The sequence below is a fragment of the Notamacropus eugenii genome, chromosome 1 (assembly GCF_028372415.1).
Source record: "Notamacropus eugenii isolate mMacEug1 chromosome 1, mMacEug1.pri_v2, whole genome shotgun sequence".
In the NCBI taxonomy this organism is placed as follows: Eukaryota; Metazoa; Chordata; class Mammalia; order Diprotodontia; family Macropodidae; genus Notamacropus; species Notamacropus eugenii.
Window position 1 is genome coordinate 536086781 of NC_092872.1, and position 18138 is coordinate 536104918.

Here is an 18138-nt window from a genome sequence, read left to right on the forward strand (position 1 = left end):
ATATTGTCATTTTCTTGTATTTGGGTTGTTTTAATGGTTTCAGAGTCTAAAATTCCTATTTCTAATGTGGTAAACTAGCTCCTTCCTAAGTTTTTTTTGTGCCTACTCTGAGGGTCCAACAGAAAAGAGTTTGAGAATTCACTGGTGTAGAGAATAAGATATTTTCTTAGTTACTAGTTATCATCAATTAAAAAAAAAAAGAAAAAAACCCAAAAGGAGCAGTTTGAAGCATTTAGGATAACCCCTTCAATCATTTTTGTTTTCAGAACATTATTCTCAATCCTTTATTGACCTGTCCTGTGGTAGATAAGATTGCATTTTAGAAGACTATAAAGATAATAAGTTCCTTATCTTCATTATTCTTTGTTTTGGTGGCTTGCCACAAATTTCCCACCCATCCTGTTCAAACTTATTTCATGACATTGGGGAAGATAGTGAAATGATTTAGGTTGAAGCATTATCACAGAGATGTAATCCTCACCTCATACTTCAAGAATGCTGGCAGTTACACAAGTAGAGACTGAGGAACAAACTATATGAGGGTGTAAGAAGGACAGAAAGGATCCTAGAAGACCATGTTAGCTAAATTCATAACTAAAGAACTAAATAGCTCATTTTAGTATAAAAAGATAATACAATGCCTAGTACATGTGGAAGCCTTATTAAAACCACTGTTTCTTTAGTATATATATATATGTATATATATATACACATATATAAATAGATAAGATATAGATATGTATATATACTCAGAAATCATTATTTCTTCAGTTTAAAGTCCTTTAGTACTTAAACTTCTAGGAAAAAATGCCCTCTACTAAATCTTTTTTCTCCCTTTTAAAAAAAACCTAACCACTTTCTGACAGAAAATATTGTAAAAGTCTAGGAGAAGCTTTTAGGTCAGGGAAAATAGATTGAAGGACATAACTAGATTTAGAGTGGGAGAACTTTGACTTGATTTTTCAGTCCATGGTTTGAGAAGTGAATTTTTCAAGGATGAACTGAAATTTTAAAGGAAAGATTGTTCTATCGGAATACTATTAATTGAATTGGGCTCTGCAACTATGTTCTATCATAACATATTGTGAATAGCTACCTTTATATAGCACTTTAACGTTTGCAAAGCTCATTAATAGCTAATTCTGACACAGTATCTTTTATATATGTGCCAGGCACTATGCTAAGTTTTTACAATGAACTCATTTGAACCTCATAACAACCCTGGGAGGTAGATGCTATATTATCATCTCCATTTTACAGATGAGGAAACTGAGGCAAATAGAAGTTAAGTGACTTGTCCAAGATCACATAGCTAGTAAGTGTCTGAGGCTGAATTTGAATTCAGGTCTTCCTGACTCCAGACCCTGGTGTTCAATCCACTTCACCACCTAGCTGGCTTTATTTTGAATTTTTTTAAATTATTTTTTGTTGTTCGGCAATACTATAAATTGCAATTCTTAAATCATTTATGTTAGAGCTATTTCCAAAGGTATGAGATGAATACTGGTTTGGAAATCCTCTTAGAAAGAAAAAGCGTAGTTTGGAATAACTTTAATTAATAAAATGGTTTTGATATTCTTATGCCCAAAACACTGAACATATTATTTTTTTCTTTGACACACACTATAAGCACTTAAATACTTTCTGATTAAAGAGGTACTTTACCAGGAGACATAAAGGAATTTAAAAAATATAAGAAAACAACAGCATATGTTATCATTGAAAGGAGAGAATTAAAGAAATGAAAGGAAAGCTAATAACAGATGATTAGGGAAAAAAATCAAATGTTTAGCATCCTTTCGTGCTTTCATTCTTCTCCAAGCTGAATCTCTATATTTTCTCTACCATGAATGCCACAGACACTTTTTCACCCTGGAAGTTCATTCCACCACTGGATTTCACACACTGAAAGTAATTTATACCCCTGTGACCTCTTCCTCTGACTGACTGGTACTTCCAAGAACCTCCATGTTAAGCATGCTTAGGCCTGCCATGTCTCTTTTCCTCTCCTGGCTCTCTACATTTTCTCTACCAACCCCCCTCCCCATTTTCAGCTCCCTTTTCTTTGTCATCTTTCTCCATTAAATTGTAAGCTCTTTGAGAGCAGAAACTTTTTTTTTCTACTTGTATTTATTTAAGTCCAAGTAACTGCCTCATAATAAGTGCATAATAAGTGATTGTTGACTTGGCATTGGGGTATGTGAAGTTGTCAGTCTGGGCCATGTCCTGTGTTGCTGTGGCATTCTCAGATAGTGTACATCATATTAAACTGTGAAATCATGGTCTGATTAGCATTGCCTTACCATCTGTCATATCCATTGTGTCCTAAGGTAAGGTCCTCTGGGCTTTAAAGCAATATGCCCTATTGCTATAGCCTTTACATGCTGATATATGACCTAGATATGCACCCTAAGGATCCCTTGGCCTTTCCCTTTGCTGCTGAACCCAATTTGTTGTCTCCCTAATTAGAATCTCTGTCTTTATTTCTATCTGTCTCTATCAGTCAGTCACATCGATAAACGTTTATTAAGCATCACTATGTGCATGGCACTGGGTTAAATCAAGCTGCTTGAGGGCAGTGAGCAAATATAATACTCCACAGAAGAAGATTGCATTTGAACATTTTACTAAGGATATCCTAGTGAAGAAAGGGTAGAGGCTTTATGACCCTCAATGGAAAAAAAAAGGAAAGGAAAATAAAAACCTTGTAACAAATAGCTAAGCAAAACAAATTCTTATATTAGCCATGTCCAAAAATGTGTATCTTATTCTTCCTCTTAGTGTCTTACTTCTTTGTCAAGAAGTGGGTAGCTTTTTTTATCTTATGCCCTTTGGAATCATGGTTGATTATTGTATTGTGTTTGAGAATTGTTCTTATTTCTTATAATTTGTTCATTTGTTCCTTAGTTGATGGACAGTCCCCGCTTCTTTCCAGTTCTTTGCCTCTATAAAAAAAGCTACTATAAATATTTTTTGTATCTATATAGGACTTTCCTCTCTTTTTATGGCTCCTTATTCACAAGTCTTTAGGGTGGTTGAACTGTTTAAGAAAAAAATGAGTATATTAAAAGTCATTCTCCTTAGATACCTTAAGGCACCGGTAAAAATCTTTGCAGTACCACTAATTGTTGTTTTTGGCAAGTTTTTGAGGACCAAAGAAGTCCCAAATCCCTTTGGGTTGGGAGGGAAACATACTAATTAAAAAAAATAACCCTAGTAAACAGCAGTTAATATGACAACATTCTCAAAAATGGCATCAATTTGAAGCCATTTCTAGATAGGATAACATGAGGCATGTGACATGGCTCTAAAGGATCAGATATTTAGTGCTCAAAGTGGTCTTAGAAGTCATCTCTAGTTCAGCCACCTCATTTTGCAGATCAAGAAATGGAGCCTAGAGAAATTAAGTCACTTGCCGAAGGTCACACAGGTGAAGTTAAGGAACAGAATGGAAATTCTAATCCAGACATGCATCTGTCCTCACGGCAGAAAGGCAGGAACCAAAATACCATATACTTTTTCAGATTCATGGCCACTGTTTTAGATGTTTTTTTTTTTTTTTTTTGGTAATAAGATAGCGCTCTATCAGGAGAGAGGGTGATGTCACATCTATATAAATAAGAAAGAAATCAGTGAGATATATTGAAAAAATAAAAGAAAGATCAGAAAGGCATGTTTGAAACTATAGCAGTATTTAAGTAAATGAATAGCTGGCTCAAGGTTGGATTCAAAACCTTGGGAGGGAAATAGACATTGAATTCACAAGTTTCAATTCTGGGACCTTTTGTTTTCAATATTTTTATTAATACTCTTAATGAAGGAATTGAATATATTCACTAAATATATTCCAGATAAAAATAAAAATATAAAGATAACCCTTTAGTAGAGTTGTACTCATTGAGATGGATGTAAAATTTAAAAACCACTTCAATGATTGCCTTTACATATGTAATTGGTAGGCTTCCATCCCAACCCAAAAGCTTCCACTTGTGTATCACTTTCTAATTATATAATTATTTATTAAATTTCTACTGTGTACAAAACGTTGTATTATGTTTAGGGTGAGTACAAAGTTAATATAGGACCTAGTCCCTGCCTTCGTGGATCTTACAATCTATTAGACAAATTATACATAAAAATACAATATTACATGATAAGGACATGAGAGAATTGTAAACAATGTGTTGAGTCAGAAGTATCCTGTTATTGATGGAAATTTGATGGAAGGCTTCATGGAAAAGGTGACTTTTGAGTTAGGCTTTAAAGGATGATTAGAAACGAGAGGTGAAGAAGAAAGGGATCACATTTTAGGGAAAGAGAATAATGTGAGCAAAAATTTGGAGTTGGAAAAGCAAAGAGTAGTTTTGGAGGGATAGAGTTACATATTTTATCTGGAGTATAGAATGACATAAAGGGGTTAGCCTGAGATAAAACCAGAAAGTAATGTAGCATCAGATTGTGAAGTCTCTAATGCTTACCAAAGGAATTTTACCTTGTATTTGTGGGCAGTAAGAAACTGATGAAAGTTTATGAGCAGAGGAGTGATGTTACATTTCTTAAGTATTGTGGCATTATAAAGGAATTTGTTGTTTCAGGGAGAGTTGGATAGATAGACCTTGTTATGAGGTTATTGTGACAAGGTAGGTGGCTATAATTTGACCTATACTAGAATGGTAGCAATCAGTAAGATTTAGCATCAGTTTGGATATGAGATGAAAGGAAGGACTAAGTTTGTTTTTAAGACCAAGATTTCAGATATGTAAATGTAGGTAAAATGGTGCTGCTGCTGCTGACAAAAATAGTGATGTCCCTTGATAAGTGGAGAAGTTCTTAGGCAATGAGTGTCAAGGAATAGAGCCAAAATATGGAAGAGCAATATTGGGTATTCTTTTTTTATTGTTACTTTGTGTTATGTGGACTCTGGAAGTCTCAGAAAAAACAAACAACTTTATTCATCCTACCTTTTTATTTTTGTTTTTACTTTGCATGAGGCTCTATGAAGGCAGTAGTATTAGTATGAAAGACTATATATGGTCCTTAAGGATGCAGAAAACCTTACGCAAGGGAAGCAAAGTTGCTTTGACTATTCATTGACTTTACTGAGTCATTTTTTTTTTGTTTTGCATTTTCCATCTGGTAGAATAAAGTCTGCACTGTATATTATTAGTCGGAACGTTTCCATGGGACCTGAGAATCCATTTCTCTTTTTGTGGAGACCTACACATAAACTAAATTCTGGTGTACCCTGGGAAAGCCCTTGTTGGGAACATGAGCCAGAGGATGATTAGTTAGAACCCCTTAAGACTGAGCCTGGTTCACGTAAACCCAGAACTTCATTTCTGAGCCAGTGATTATATTAGTATTTATGAACTTATCATATCCTCATCCAAGGGGAATGACTGCATATTATCTAATTGTATCTCTTCCATATCTAACAGAGCATTTTAGACACAGTTGATGTTCACTACATGTTTAGTAAATTGACTTAGTTGATACGTATTATTTCAGAATTTTTCTTATCGAGGTAAGCATAAATTTTCAACAAGTTGCTTTTTGAAACAATCATCTTCTAGTACCAGTAATTTAAAAACAAACAAACCCATAATCCTTTAAAATTAAAAACCCAGCAATTTAACTTAAAATGCCAATAAATACATACAAGCTATGCTTTTGAGCATTAATTTTACCTTGAAATTCCCTGGCATCTGCATGTAAATTCCAAGAAGAAAGTAACTCATGTTTTTCATGAGCTAAGACAAACAATGAGAGATTATTAATGTTCCAAATGAGTGGTACAATGAAAAAACAAAATAAAAGAAAACTACCAGATTTTGCTTATGGTTTAAAACATGACCCTCAGTACTTGAGTAAGTAGCCAAGGAAAAGGAAAGTTGATGGTTATGATTCATTCTGTTTATGACCTCCAGACTTCTTGTGTGGTATAAAATGTTCTTTCCTAACGAGGGCTTGACCACACTAGGCGCTTCCACCTTTTGCTTTTTAAGGACAGTGTTGAATGGATACAGGTGCACCTCATGATTGCAACATTCTGCTTGAATCAAATCCAGCAGAAACTATATCTCTTCCACCCACTCAGATAATAGAAATGCCTTGAAATGGTTATGTGAAGTTTAAGCATCTGTTTCATTTCTGAAATGTTGTGGAATATGGTTTTTGTCCTCCCAATTGTGAAGGCTTTTTAATTATGTAAAGGTTTCTTTATTATTTCAGAAGTGATAACCATTCTGGTAGCTCTATTCAGAGTAAAAGTAGAATATTTTGGATTTAATAATAATGATCCTCGTAATTATTATTATTGTTTTAGTCATTATTGCATCACTAAATTAAAAGTGAGATCAGCTGAGTATTTTTTCTTTTTTTCTTAGGGGGGAAGGATTTTTATTTTCCTTATTTAAATGTACTTTACTGAGACAGTGATAACTTGTTTCTTTATCCTATATTTTATCTTAGTCCTTAGCCCAAGTTGGTCAACTCCTGTCCTTTTAATTCAAAATACTCCATGTTATATTGTAGGTAAAGTTAGTTAAAATAATTATGTATTTTAAATAAAAATTTTTAGGGGACTTTAGCTTCATGTTCTTAATAAAACTGTCCAGCATTGTTTGCATTTAACTCATGTTGATATGAGAAGGTAGGTGACGCAGTAGATAGACCACTAGCCTCGGAATCGGGAAGACCTGAGTTCAAACTCAGCCTCAGTCGTTTACTAGCTGTGTGACCCTGGACAGGTCACTTAACCCTGTTTCTTCATCTGTACAATGAGCTAGAAAAGGAAATGACAAATCACTCCAGTATGTTTGCCAAGAAAACCCCAAATTGGGTTATGGAGAGTCAGACTTGATCGAAATGATTCAATAACATGTTGATATAGTGGTGACAAAATTTTAAAGATATCTTTTGCTTTTACATCATCTGCGTTTTCCTATATTTCCTTACCCTCTGTCTCTTATAACAGAGAGCAAAAAAAGAAAAAAAAAGTATCAGCAAAACTAATCAACATTTCAACTAAGTCTGCCATTATTTTTAGTGTTTCACATATATGGTCTTCCACCCCTGCAAAGAAGGGAGGAAGATACATTTTCATATTTCTTCTTTGGGATCAAATTTGTTTATTTTAATTTCAGGTTCATTTGGGGGGGATTTTGTCTGTTTTTCTTTTACATTATTTTAGTCATTGTGTGTGTTGTTTCCCTGGTTCTGCTTCCTTTGTATTGTATCAGTTTTTTATCTTCCTATGTTTCTGTGTATTAATCAAATTCATTGTTTTTATGATACAGTAATATTTCATTACACACTCATGTGCCACAGTTTGATTAATCATTCCCCAATCAATAAGTATCTGCTTTGTTTTCAGTTGTTTGCTACTACAGAAGTCGCTGTTGCTAATATTTTTTAGCATAGGGCCTGGTACATAGTAGGCACTTAATAAATGCTTACTGAATTAGTGGTATATATGTGGGGCCTTTTTTTTTTTTTTTTATCATTGACCTCCTTGGGGTATGTGATGAACAGATGGGTCATTTGACCTTGACTCCCTTGGGATATATAATGAACAGGCATGGGTATTTTAATCACTTTATTACCATTATTATTCCAAAGTGTTTTCTAGGATAGTGGGACTAATTCATAGCTCAATCAGATGTGTCACAGCGTGCCTATCTTTTTACAACTGCTCCAGCATTGACTATCTTTTGTCATCTCTTTGACTCTTTGCCTTTCTTTGTATCCCCTGTGGTTAACATAGTCAATGGCATTTGGTAAAGGTTTAAATAAATGCTTATTGATTGATTTGCTAGGTGTAAGTAGAAAATTCAGAGTTGTTTCTATTGGCATTTCTTTTATTATTAGTGAATTTGTCCAATCTTTCATATGGTTCTTTATAGTTTGCAGTTTTTTTTGAGAATTCTTTGTTCATATCCTTTGACCACTGAGACAAGAAATTTTTGTAGCGCTTAACTAGCTATGCAACTGACCAACTCATATTACTTGATTTCCTTCTGTGCCCTGTGCCTGCTATGTGTTGATTTATTTTCTTTTAAGAAAAACTGCTAATGGGTAGAATGAGGTATTAAATGTGCTTGCAGAGAACTAAACTGTATCATCAGTATTTAAGGTCTAAAATCTTGTGATGGCTCAAGAATCATTCTATAGCCTGAAATAACTACTCAGAAGCCTCTGGTATTAAATCAGTCCAATTAGATGGACAAGAACCTACATGATTATGCATGTCAAATTCTGACACTACAGGCAGTGTGGCAAGCAATATCAACCTACAGCAAAAGTTGGAAATAGTGAGGCTTGCCTTTGGCATACTAGCTCCCCTCTTCTGGCTCCTTTTCCTCTGTTAACAGGCTCTCTTCCTTCTCCCCATCAGGCACTGGGTGCTCTCATTCTGTCTCAGCTTATTTGTAAAATGTAGGGGTTGAAATAAGTGGTCCTTGTAGCCTCCACTCACTTTAAGCTCTAAGAATCTATGATGTTTTTGTAATGTCATGTTGTGATTTGAAATGTTTCCCTTCCCAGGAATTTTGAATTTGTATAGAAGGAGAAAGGAGTTTTAACTCTTGGCTCTGGGCATTTTCTCTGACTGCCCCCCATTCCTGGAATATTCTCCCTCCTCAACCCCTCCAACTGACTTCTGGCTTCCTTGTGTTGCTGTTCAGTCCTTTCAGTGGTCTCTGATGGCATCCTGTGGTATCATGGTATATATCAGTGGTATCATGGAGTTTTCTTGGCAAAGGTTTGGCATTTCCTTCTCCAGCTCATTTAACAGATGAAAAACTGAGGCCAACAGGCTTAAGTGACTTACCAGAGTCACACATCTAGTCTGAGTCCAGATTTCAACTCAGTAAGACGAGTCTTCCTGACTCCAGACCTGGTGCACTATTCACTGTGCTACCTAGCTGGCTTCCTTTAAGGAGCACCTAAAATCCTTTCTTTTCCTGGAAGCCTTTCCAAACCCCTCTTAATTCTAGTACCTTTCCTCTGTCAATTATTCCCATATGCCATTTTTTTAACATGTAGGTCATCATTAGAATTGTATAGCAACCTGTGTGTATAAACCATATCTCTCGCCATTGTCTCTTAGATCACCTCAGTATTTCTTAGGACAGTATTAAAATATTAAAATTGATCTGTGCTTACTGGCAGTCTGCATTTTCTTGGGAGAGGCATCATGTACATATGTAACAATATGTAAACTGGATAAAAAATAAATGCAAGTTATAGGAAGAGAGGCACTGAAGGAATCAAGAAAGGTCTCACGTAGGAGGTAATGTTTGTGCTGTACATTTCAGGAACAGAGTATAGCCAGTATAAAAACATGGAGTTTTTATATGTGGACAGTAAGAAGGCCAATTTGACCTTCACCACCAAGCTTTGAGGGAGTAATGTGTAACAAGGTTAGGACGATAGGTTGGAGTCAACTTGGTAAGGTTTAAATGCTAAACAGAGGAGTTTATATTTAATTCTGCAGAAAGTAGGGAGCTATTATAGCTTCCTGAGCAAGGGAGTAACATGTTTAGACCTGTACTTTAGGAATATTACTTCAGCATCTGTGTGAAGGATGGATTGAATGGGGAGAAATTTGAGACAGTGAGACCAATTAAAAGGCTATTATGATAGTGTAATTCAATGTCAGACTCAAATAGAAATAATAGCCACTAAACCATGAATAAAGATCCCCATGGGTTGCATATTGACTTAGTTTGAAAATGTAAAATTGTCTGTATTTTAATGTGCTTTTAAATTTTGTAACATTTTAATTTAATTTAAAATTACATTTTAATCTGGTTTAGGCTGTACTCAGGAGTGTTATGGGCCAAATGCAGACCATGTGCTGCTGCAGGTTGTATGTTTGACTCCTGTGGTCCAGGTCAAGGTATGATGAGTCCTTGGCTGGGGTTGAGGTGGTGGGAATATAGTACAGGGGATGGATGTCAAAGATACAGTAGCAGTAGACTAGAAGAGGTGACTGAGGTTGTGAATATGAGAAGCTGGAAAGGTGGTGATGTTCTTAATAAAGATAGGGAAGTCTGGGAGAAAGGTATTTTTGGGGGAGGGGAATAATAAATATTGTTTTAGACATGTTGAGTTTAAGATGTCTATGGTACATCCAGTTTGAAATGTCCAATAAGTAGTGGGTGCTATAGGGTTGCAGTTCAGAAGAGAGACTAGGCCTGGATATGTAGACCTAGAGGCTGTCTGAATAGAGATGAAAATTAAGTCCATGGAAGCCGATGAGGTCACCCAAGTTGGTGAGTCTAGAGGGCAGAGGGGACTTCTAACAGAACTTTGAAAGTATCCCTAGAGATTAAGAGGTTTTAGGAAAGAACTGAGAGTGAAGGGATTCAAAGTTGTAGTGAGGATGATAAACAGGGTTTGGGGTTGAAAGGCAAAAGGAGAGGTGGAATAATAAAAAATTATAATTAGGTAAAAGAATTTCAGAGTTAATGAAGATGGAAATAGAACACTAATGGGTGGTGGTAAAATCAAGGGCATGATCATATCTCTGTGTGTAGGTGAGGTTGTGTGGAGGAGTGGGTTATGGTAAGTGAGTTAAGTTGAGGAACTGGAAAGTTACAGTGTTTGAAGAAATATTATTATATATGCTAAAGTCCCTAGCATAATGGCAGGAATTAAGAAGGAGAAGAAGCCAGTGAGCCAGGCACTGAACTCAAGGAAGGAAGTACTGGAAGTTAGTAGATAATAGCTACCAGAATCTTGATAGATGATAAATGAGGAGAGAGTGATAGTGGTAGAGGGAGAGTCTGGAAGTGGCAATCAGGAACAAGGAGTATTCTAGTTCCCCCATCTTGACCAGTGGGTTGGGGATATGAATGAAAATAGAAACAGTGCTGGCAAAGGGAGCCATGGAAGCAATAACATAAGGAGTGAGCCAAGTCTCAGTGAATGCAAGAAGATGGAACTAGTGAGAAAAGGAAAAGTTTAATATTAAAGGACATGTTACCTATAAAAAGACATTCCAGAGAGCATAGTGAAAAGGATTAGTAGCATTAGGGTGGGATGGTGGAGGGGAGGCTGGGTTGAGTTGTACTGGATGGGAATAAGAGAGTGCATAATTGGGAGACACACAACAGATTTGTACAGTTATAGCCAGGCATTAATAATCACTGGGATGAGGAGGCTTTGATAGGGATAATAGTATGTTAATCACTGTGGAAAGAATTCATTGTCCTAAGGGGCCAGGTGTGGAGGTAGGGCAAGTTAGAGATTAAACCCTGTGGATGGACCTTCTCACAATGTGGAGATTCTAGGCCATTCTAGACCAATAATCAAGTCTGCTTCAGGGTAGAATAATCTTAGAGTGTTAGGCAGAAGTCTTTAGTTGGAAATGGTGGGGCACACCCAAGTAGAGGTAAAAAAGTTGGTGTGGAATTGTCAGAGACCATAGAGAGTGCCAGGGAAGCAATAGAATAGGAAAGCATGTTAAATGCTTCAGAGGTCTAGAAGGATGAGAATAGAGAAAAGGCAAAAAGATTTGACATTTAAGAGATCATACATAATTTCAGAGTGAGCAGTTTAAGTTAATTGACGAGGTTAGCATCCAGATTGCAAAGGACTGAGAAGTGAGTGAGTCAAAAGAATGTAGAAAGAATGAGAATAGACAACATTTACTAGAAGCTTTTTTTCTGTAAAAGGGAGAAGAGTTATAGAATGACAGTTTGGAGGGCTGTGTACTTGAAAAGTATTGTGAAGTCTGGAAATAAACAAACAAAAAAAAAAGTAAACATATACCAATGTATTTTAGTGGGGTTTTCCTGGAATTGAATAATAATAAACTGAATACTGAATAATATTGAATTTGAAACTGTCACAGGGCTGTTGTGAGGATTAAATGAGATGATATTTGTGAGGTGCTTATTAGCGCAGTACCAAGCACACAGAAGGTACTATATTAATGCGTATTCCCTTCTCTCTCTTCTTGGAGAATGTAGCAAGTGATTCTGGCTTATGAAAGTACAGTTTCCCAGAGGGCAACAAATACTTCCCCTTTCCTCCTAGGCGTGCCTTGATCACTCAGTGTAAGAGGCCACTTTGCTGGTGGTCTTGGGTGAAGGGCTGCTTCAGTACTCCCCCTTTTTAAGTTTTATTGATGACTTTAATTTTTATACCATAGTCATTTCTGGATATTCAATGAAAAGAAAGTGGTGAATTTCCTATCTTTTCTCTGGGGTGAAGACTGGTCATTTTAATTAGATAACATTTGATTTAGTGCTCCTTAACTGTAGTTGTATATTTTGTTTTAATGGTTCTGCTTTCTTCTTTGTTTTTTGGTTCTTACAATTCTGTGTTTCTTTGCATTCCTGAGATTCATTACTTCTTATGAAGCAAAAATATATATATTTCTTATGCAGCAATAACTTCATTGCCATAATTTGTTCAGTTATGCCCAATCAATAGTCACTTGTTTCCAGTTCTTCACTACCACAGAAAGTAGTGCTGTGAATATTTTGGTATATATGGTACCTTTCTTTGATCTCCTTTGAGCATATGCCCAGTAGTGGTATTTCTGAGTCAAAGCGTATAAACTGCTTCTTTATTTTATTGCCTTATTCCATATTGTCTTCCAGAATGGCTGGAACAATTCATGTCTCCACTAAGTATATGTTATTAGTGTGTCTGTATTTCTGTAGTCAGCCCCTCTAACATTGACTACTATTGGCAGTTTGTTGGGTGTGAAATGAGTTGTCATTGTTGGCAATTTGTTAAGTGTGCTTTGAAACCTAGAGTTGTTTTTATTTGCATTTCTCTTGTTAATGATTTGGATAGATCCTTAACCCAATTCTTTTTTCTTGTTAGAGTTGCCTAAAAGTAGAGTAGGCTCTGTAGAGAGGGTAATGGGTTCCTCTTCATCTGGTAAAAACCTCTTGACCACTTGTTATATAGGCTGTCTAGGAGATTCCTATTCTACTATATATAGTTGAACCAGATGGCTGCAGAGGTTCAGTCCAGCTCTGAAAGGATACTCTTTTCCCTGATAACCAGGTGGTAGGGATTTTTGAAGATATATTCCACTTGTCTCCACTAGTTGAAAATGTTATTTTCACTGAAGCCTTTGACGCTCAAAACAGCTGATAAATTATTATCATTATTTATTATTACTTTATCGAATTAAAAACACATTCTTCATTTTGGTTTTCTCGAATCAGAAGGGAGTTTAGTAACCAAAAAAATTATTTGGAAAAAAATTTTTTTGAAGAAAAATCTCCCTTAGTGAAAAATAGAATTATCCTTCTTTGGATGTCATTATGGTATCATTATGCTGTCTTAGGACAACCTCACAGCTAGAGGGCAGATGCTGTAAAATATGCTGACTTTATTTCTGTGTTGTGTATTTCATATTACAACCAGCAAAACTTGCATTAGAGGTATTTGACATTCTAAATACAGATCTACTCTCACTTTAGGGTTGCCTATTTTAATAAGAATTACTCACTTGCATAATGTTATGTAAGTTATGAATTATTATGCAATATGACAATATGTGAAATAATATTTATTAAAGCTTAAAACTGCATTAAAATTTTAGGGATATCCTGCATATTTTCAATAAGCAAGCGTCTTGGCCAAGTGAAAATGTTGACTCTTCTAAACAAGGACACTTATGTTGCATCATATTTGTTCTGTGTAGAAATATATCTCAATTAAGACTAATACTTAAACTTTATTGCAAAAATTTTAACCATTATTCTAAGCATAAGTTTGCAAATGGCCTCTGATAATGAAACTTCCCCTATTTAGAAGTGTCTCCATTCCTCCAGTCAGATTATGTGGGAGCAAAGGTTGCCTTTTGTCTTTTAAGTTTTATTGCTGTTATGGGAGCAGGAATATATTAATTATTTAATATTGTTCATCTTTCATTTTTAAAGGGGATCAATGACATCATGAGGGTCTTGACTTGTGCATGCATTGGATTTAAGTGAGACAGAATTGCATAAAGTTATCAACCTCATTCTCTTTTCCAGAATCATTGAAGTTCTGTGGCAAGATAAGTCAGAATGACTGGCGATGGCCCAGGATGCAGTGGATGACTTTGACTTATTTTATGTAGAGATTCTAAGCTCTAAGTACTCCATAGCATTTGCTTTAGCCTCCTTCATAGCTGTTGCAACAAGTAGTCCTCGTTTACTTATTCTACCAGGGGAAGTTTGTAGGGTGGACATCCTCCAGCTCACCAATGGGTTTGAGACCTTTCAGCTAACCTCAACCTGGTTTAGCCTGTCTGCTGAGATAGTTTTACTAGAGTACGACCACTGTACATGCTGCAGTTTCTTGGAGCCACAGATGAGAGTTGAGTGCCAGGTGGACACCAAAGGTAAAATGAGCAGCCCTGAAAAGGGCCCGCCAAGCCCTCACTCCAGAGGTGCTGGTCTTCCCTTAATACTCTAAATGGCCCTTGACAGTTATAGGGAAATTTAGAAGTTAGAAGGACTCTTGGGGGAAGATAATGAATTCAATTTTGGTCAGTTTTGATCATGTTGAGTGATGATATAATCTTCTATTTTTGCAGAATTTGGCAGCTTATGAAGTACTTTGCCTACAGTATATACAGTGTATTCATTTAATCTGCTAACAATGCTGTGAAGCATTTTACAGGTGAGAAAACTGAGGAGTTGAGATTTTTTTGACATGTACAAGTCACGTGACAACAAGATGTCAGAATTTATAAATTTGTGAGAAGAGAAAACAAGTTCTGTTTTGTGATGTCCCAGTGTGTGTCCTGTGAATCACAGAATCATGTGTGGTAGCCAAAATTCTAATGTGATCTTGGGCCATATTAAGAGAGGAATCATTGCCAGGAATTAGGAGGTGATAATCCTTCTGTACCCTGCCAGGATATTCCACATCTGGAGTATTGTGGTCAGTTCTGGGTGTTGCAGTTTAATATGGACATTGATAAACTGGATACAATCCAGAGGAGAGCAATTGGAATGGTTAAAGGGCCTTAAGGTCATGTTATCTGAAGGCTAGTTAAAGTACCTAAGAATATTTCACCTGGAGAAGAGATGACTCAGAGGATACATGACAATAACTTTAAGTATTTGAAAGACTGTGATGTGGAAGATGGTTTGGACTTGAATAATGAGTACTAGTTGCAAACAGACCAACAGGTTTTGTATCAGGAAAACCTTCCTAACAATTAGAACTGGATTCAGAAGTAGATTGGGCTGAAGAGGCTGGATAAATGCTTTTTGGATATGTTATATTCAGGATCTCTTTTTGTTACAAGTTGGAGGAAATGGCCCCTGAGGTGGCTTTTTAACTCTAAAACGTTATGATCTATTTTCTTGTTTGTTACAAGATTTTGTTACAAGTTTGTTACAAACTTCTTCTAGGCTCAAGGGAACTATAGGGACTATAATCCTCTTCTTTTAATGGGTTCATGTCATTGGAACCAGCTCCCACTTTCCCCCCCCCACCCAACACTTACTTGGAGTGCAGATCATGTTCAGTCCTAGGGGAGTAGTTAAGAGACATTAAGTTCCTTTTTTTACACTCTTTGGCTCTGTATATTCCCATACCACAGTCCCAGGGAAGATTTATTTAAATTTAGATCTTGGCTGATGTAAAGGATCTCCAAAAATGAAGGGAAGAAAGGTACTCAGTGTGCAATATAAATTAGGATATAGGTATTTATTTCCTAAACATAAAAGAAATGTTTCACTCAAAAGGCTCTCACAAGGGCTGATTTGAGAGCGAAAACTCAAGTTGCAGTAATAACTACTGTTATTCTTTTCATTCTCATTCAATCTTCTTCTAGGAGATTGAGATTTAGAACTATCAAAACATAACATTTTCTAGGACTACCGAATAGGCATTTGATATGTCATTTTGCCTCTACACTGCCTTTCTCAAGAGAGGTTCTATCAATTGAAGCTGAGGATTGGGCTCATCCATTGCCTAGTGGTCCTCTTCTCCAAGAGCACTAGAATAACTGCCAGGGCCTCCTAAAGTACAGCCAGCATTCTCTGAAAATTCAATATCTCTAGAACTCTTGAACTTACAAGACTGTCTCCAACCTTGGTCATATTCCATCTCAATTCCAACTCTTCCATCAACTGAAGAGTTGAAGGAAGTAAAGTCATGCAGTGGTGAGGTCACTCAATTTTTAAAGATCCACTGAGTCAGCTATACTTCCTGTTCAGTAGCCAATAAAAAGATTGTTTGCTTAATAATCCACCAAACCTGAAACCTTCAGCACTGAATCATCCATGGTGACCAGAAGCAGCAAAGGTGTTTCATTGTCAGGGTGCCCAAAACTGAGGTGGGAAGGCAGCTCTATGGACATTTTATTATAGTGGTAACTTAGGCCTCCAAATTTTACTACAAAGGAGAATTCTCCATTAAAAGAAGAAAATTTCACTCTTCTGTTGGACTATAACAATATTTTAGCCCTCAGATCCACGTGGTGGTGGGCTTTATGTAGGAAGACCAAAAAAGGCCTTGGTTTTTCTGTTATCAGAAATTAAGCAAGGCATTAAGAGTGTGTATGTGTGTCAATAACTTGCTTACAGGAAAAGTAAAAGAAACTTTGTTCTGCCTAGGGAAATCTAGGAAATGAGCACAAAGTTGTGCTGACTTTTCACCTATCATGTTTCTGGAGCACAGAACTGGTTATCATATCTCTTTTCCCTCTCTCTTTACTTTAGAATTATGGGTCAGAATGCATGTATATAACCCTTCAAGCCATCTGTTAAAGACCGAATTGAAGATGTGATTTTTTTTCCCTCTGTATGGACATTTTTTCAGTTGCTGAATGCGAATGTTTTAGACAATATGATGTGGTGGAAAGCACGCTAGATTATTTATTTCAGGAGACATGGGTCTAGTCTCAGGTGTGACAAACATTTCCGACCCTTTATCTGCTTATCTATGAAATGGAGTGCAAGGAATATTGGATTAGGTGACCTCTAAAAGTTCCCTTTCAGCCCTAGCATTCTATGATCTCTGGGTAATTGAAAGAATTGTATTCATAAGCCTTGGTTTAGCAGAGAAAACATTTTTTTCTTCAGAAATAGAGAAACACTAAACATTATCATTGTTGACTAGGCTCTTTTCCTTCTTCTCTGAAAAACCTTCATGAAGATGATACTTGCCTCAAAAACTAGTTTGACCACATAAGTTTAGGGTTTAAAAGACTCCTGTTAAATGAGAATTTCAATAAATGTTGAAAATTAACCCACTGGTCTGTTAGTGTAGTTTACTTCTTCAAAACTGCCTCCAACATTATATCTATATCATGGTAGTAAGTGCCTTGTTAAATATGGGGAGGCATGCCTAAATAGCCCCAAGCATAGCTCCCATATAAATAGCTCTGAGAAATGCTTTCCTCATTCATGTCACCTCATGTGAGGTGATTTGTATAAGTATTACTGTCCCCATTTTACAGATGAGGAACTAGATCCAGAAGGACATTGAGAGGTAATAGTGTGTTATTCCTTCCATTTACTGACTTAATGGTCTTGTAGGAGCTCTCAAGGAAGTTAAATTGAAAAATAACAGGGGTCAGGGAAACTGGAGTTATGCAATATCTGTAGACTTGCAGTGCAAGGAAGTATAATGACAGCAGCAACAAAAGAGGAGAGCTTTATTCTTTTTAGAGAATGTTATTGGAGAAGGTACCTCCAGTTCCAACATTCTGTTCAAGCAGAGGCCTGTGCACTATCTTTTGATGATCTTGTAGCGAGGACTGATTTTCAGTTTAGAGTTGGGCTTGACCTCCAAGATCCTTTTTAACTCTGGAATTCTGTGGTTTTCTGATCACTGTCTTGGAAAAGAAAAAAAGGAAAAGAACCAAAAAATGACTGATGTAAATAGAATTAGTTAACAGCTGAAAGATTTGCAAAGATCATTATAATATGTATAGTAATTTTTTTTTAGAGAGAGGATAATTGTTCTTGTGATTTTGGTCAACATATTCAAGGGCATATTACTGTGTAGAATGGAATGAAATAAAGGAAAAAGAGAATTCAGACTGAAAAATTTTCTAATGATGGGATTATTATGTATTTGGCAGTAGTCTCCCAAATGGAATAGTTGAGTCTCTTGATTGAGTAATATAAAATTGGGCTACAGAGTTGTTTGTATGTGTGT

The 18138-nt window shown here is 36.2% G+C and overlaps 1 protein-coding gene across 3 annotated transcripts in view; it reads left to right on the forward strand.

The window, feature by feature from the left end:
* LTBP1 (latent transforming growth factor beta binding protein 1) overlaps positions 1 to 18138 on the forward strand; it is a 477680-nt gene that overhangs the window by 165704 nt on the left and 293838 nt on the right. The window lies entirely within an intron of this gene.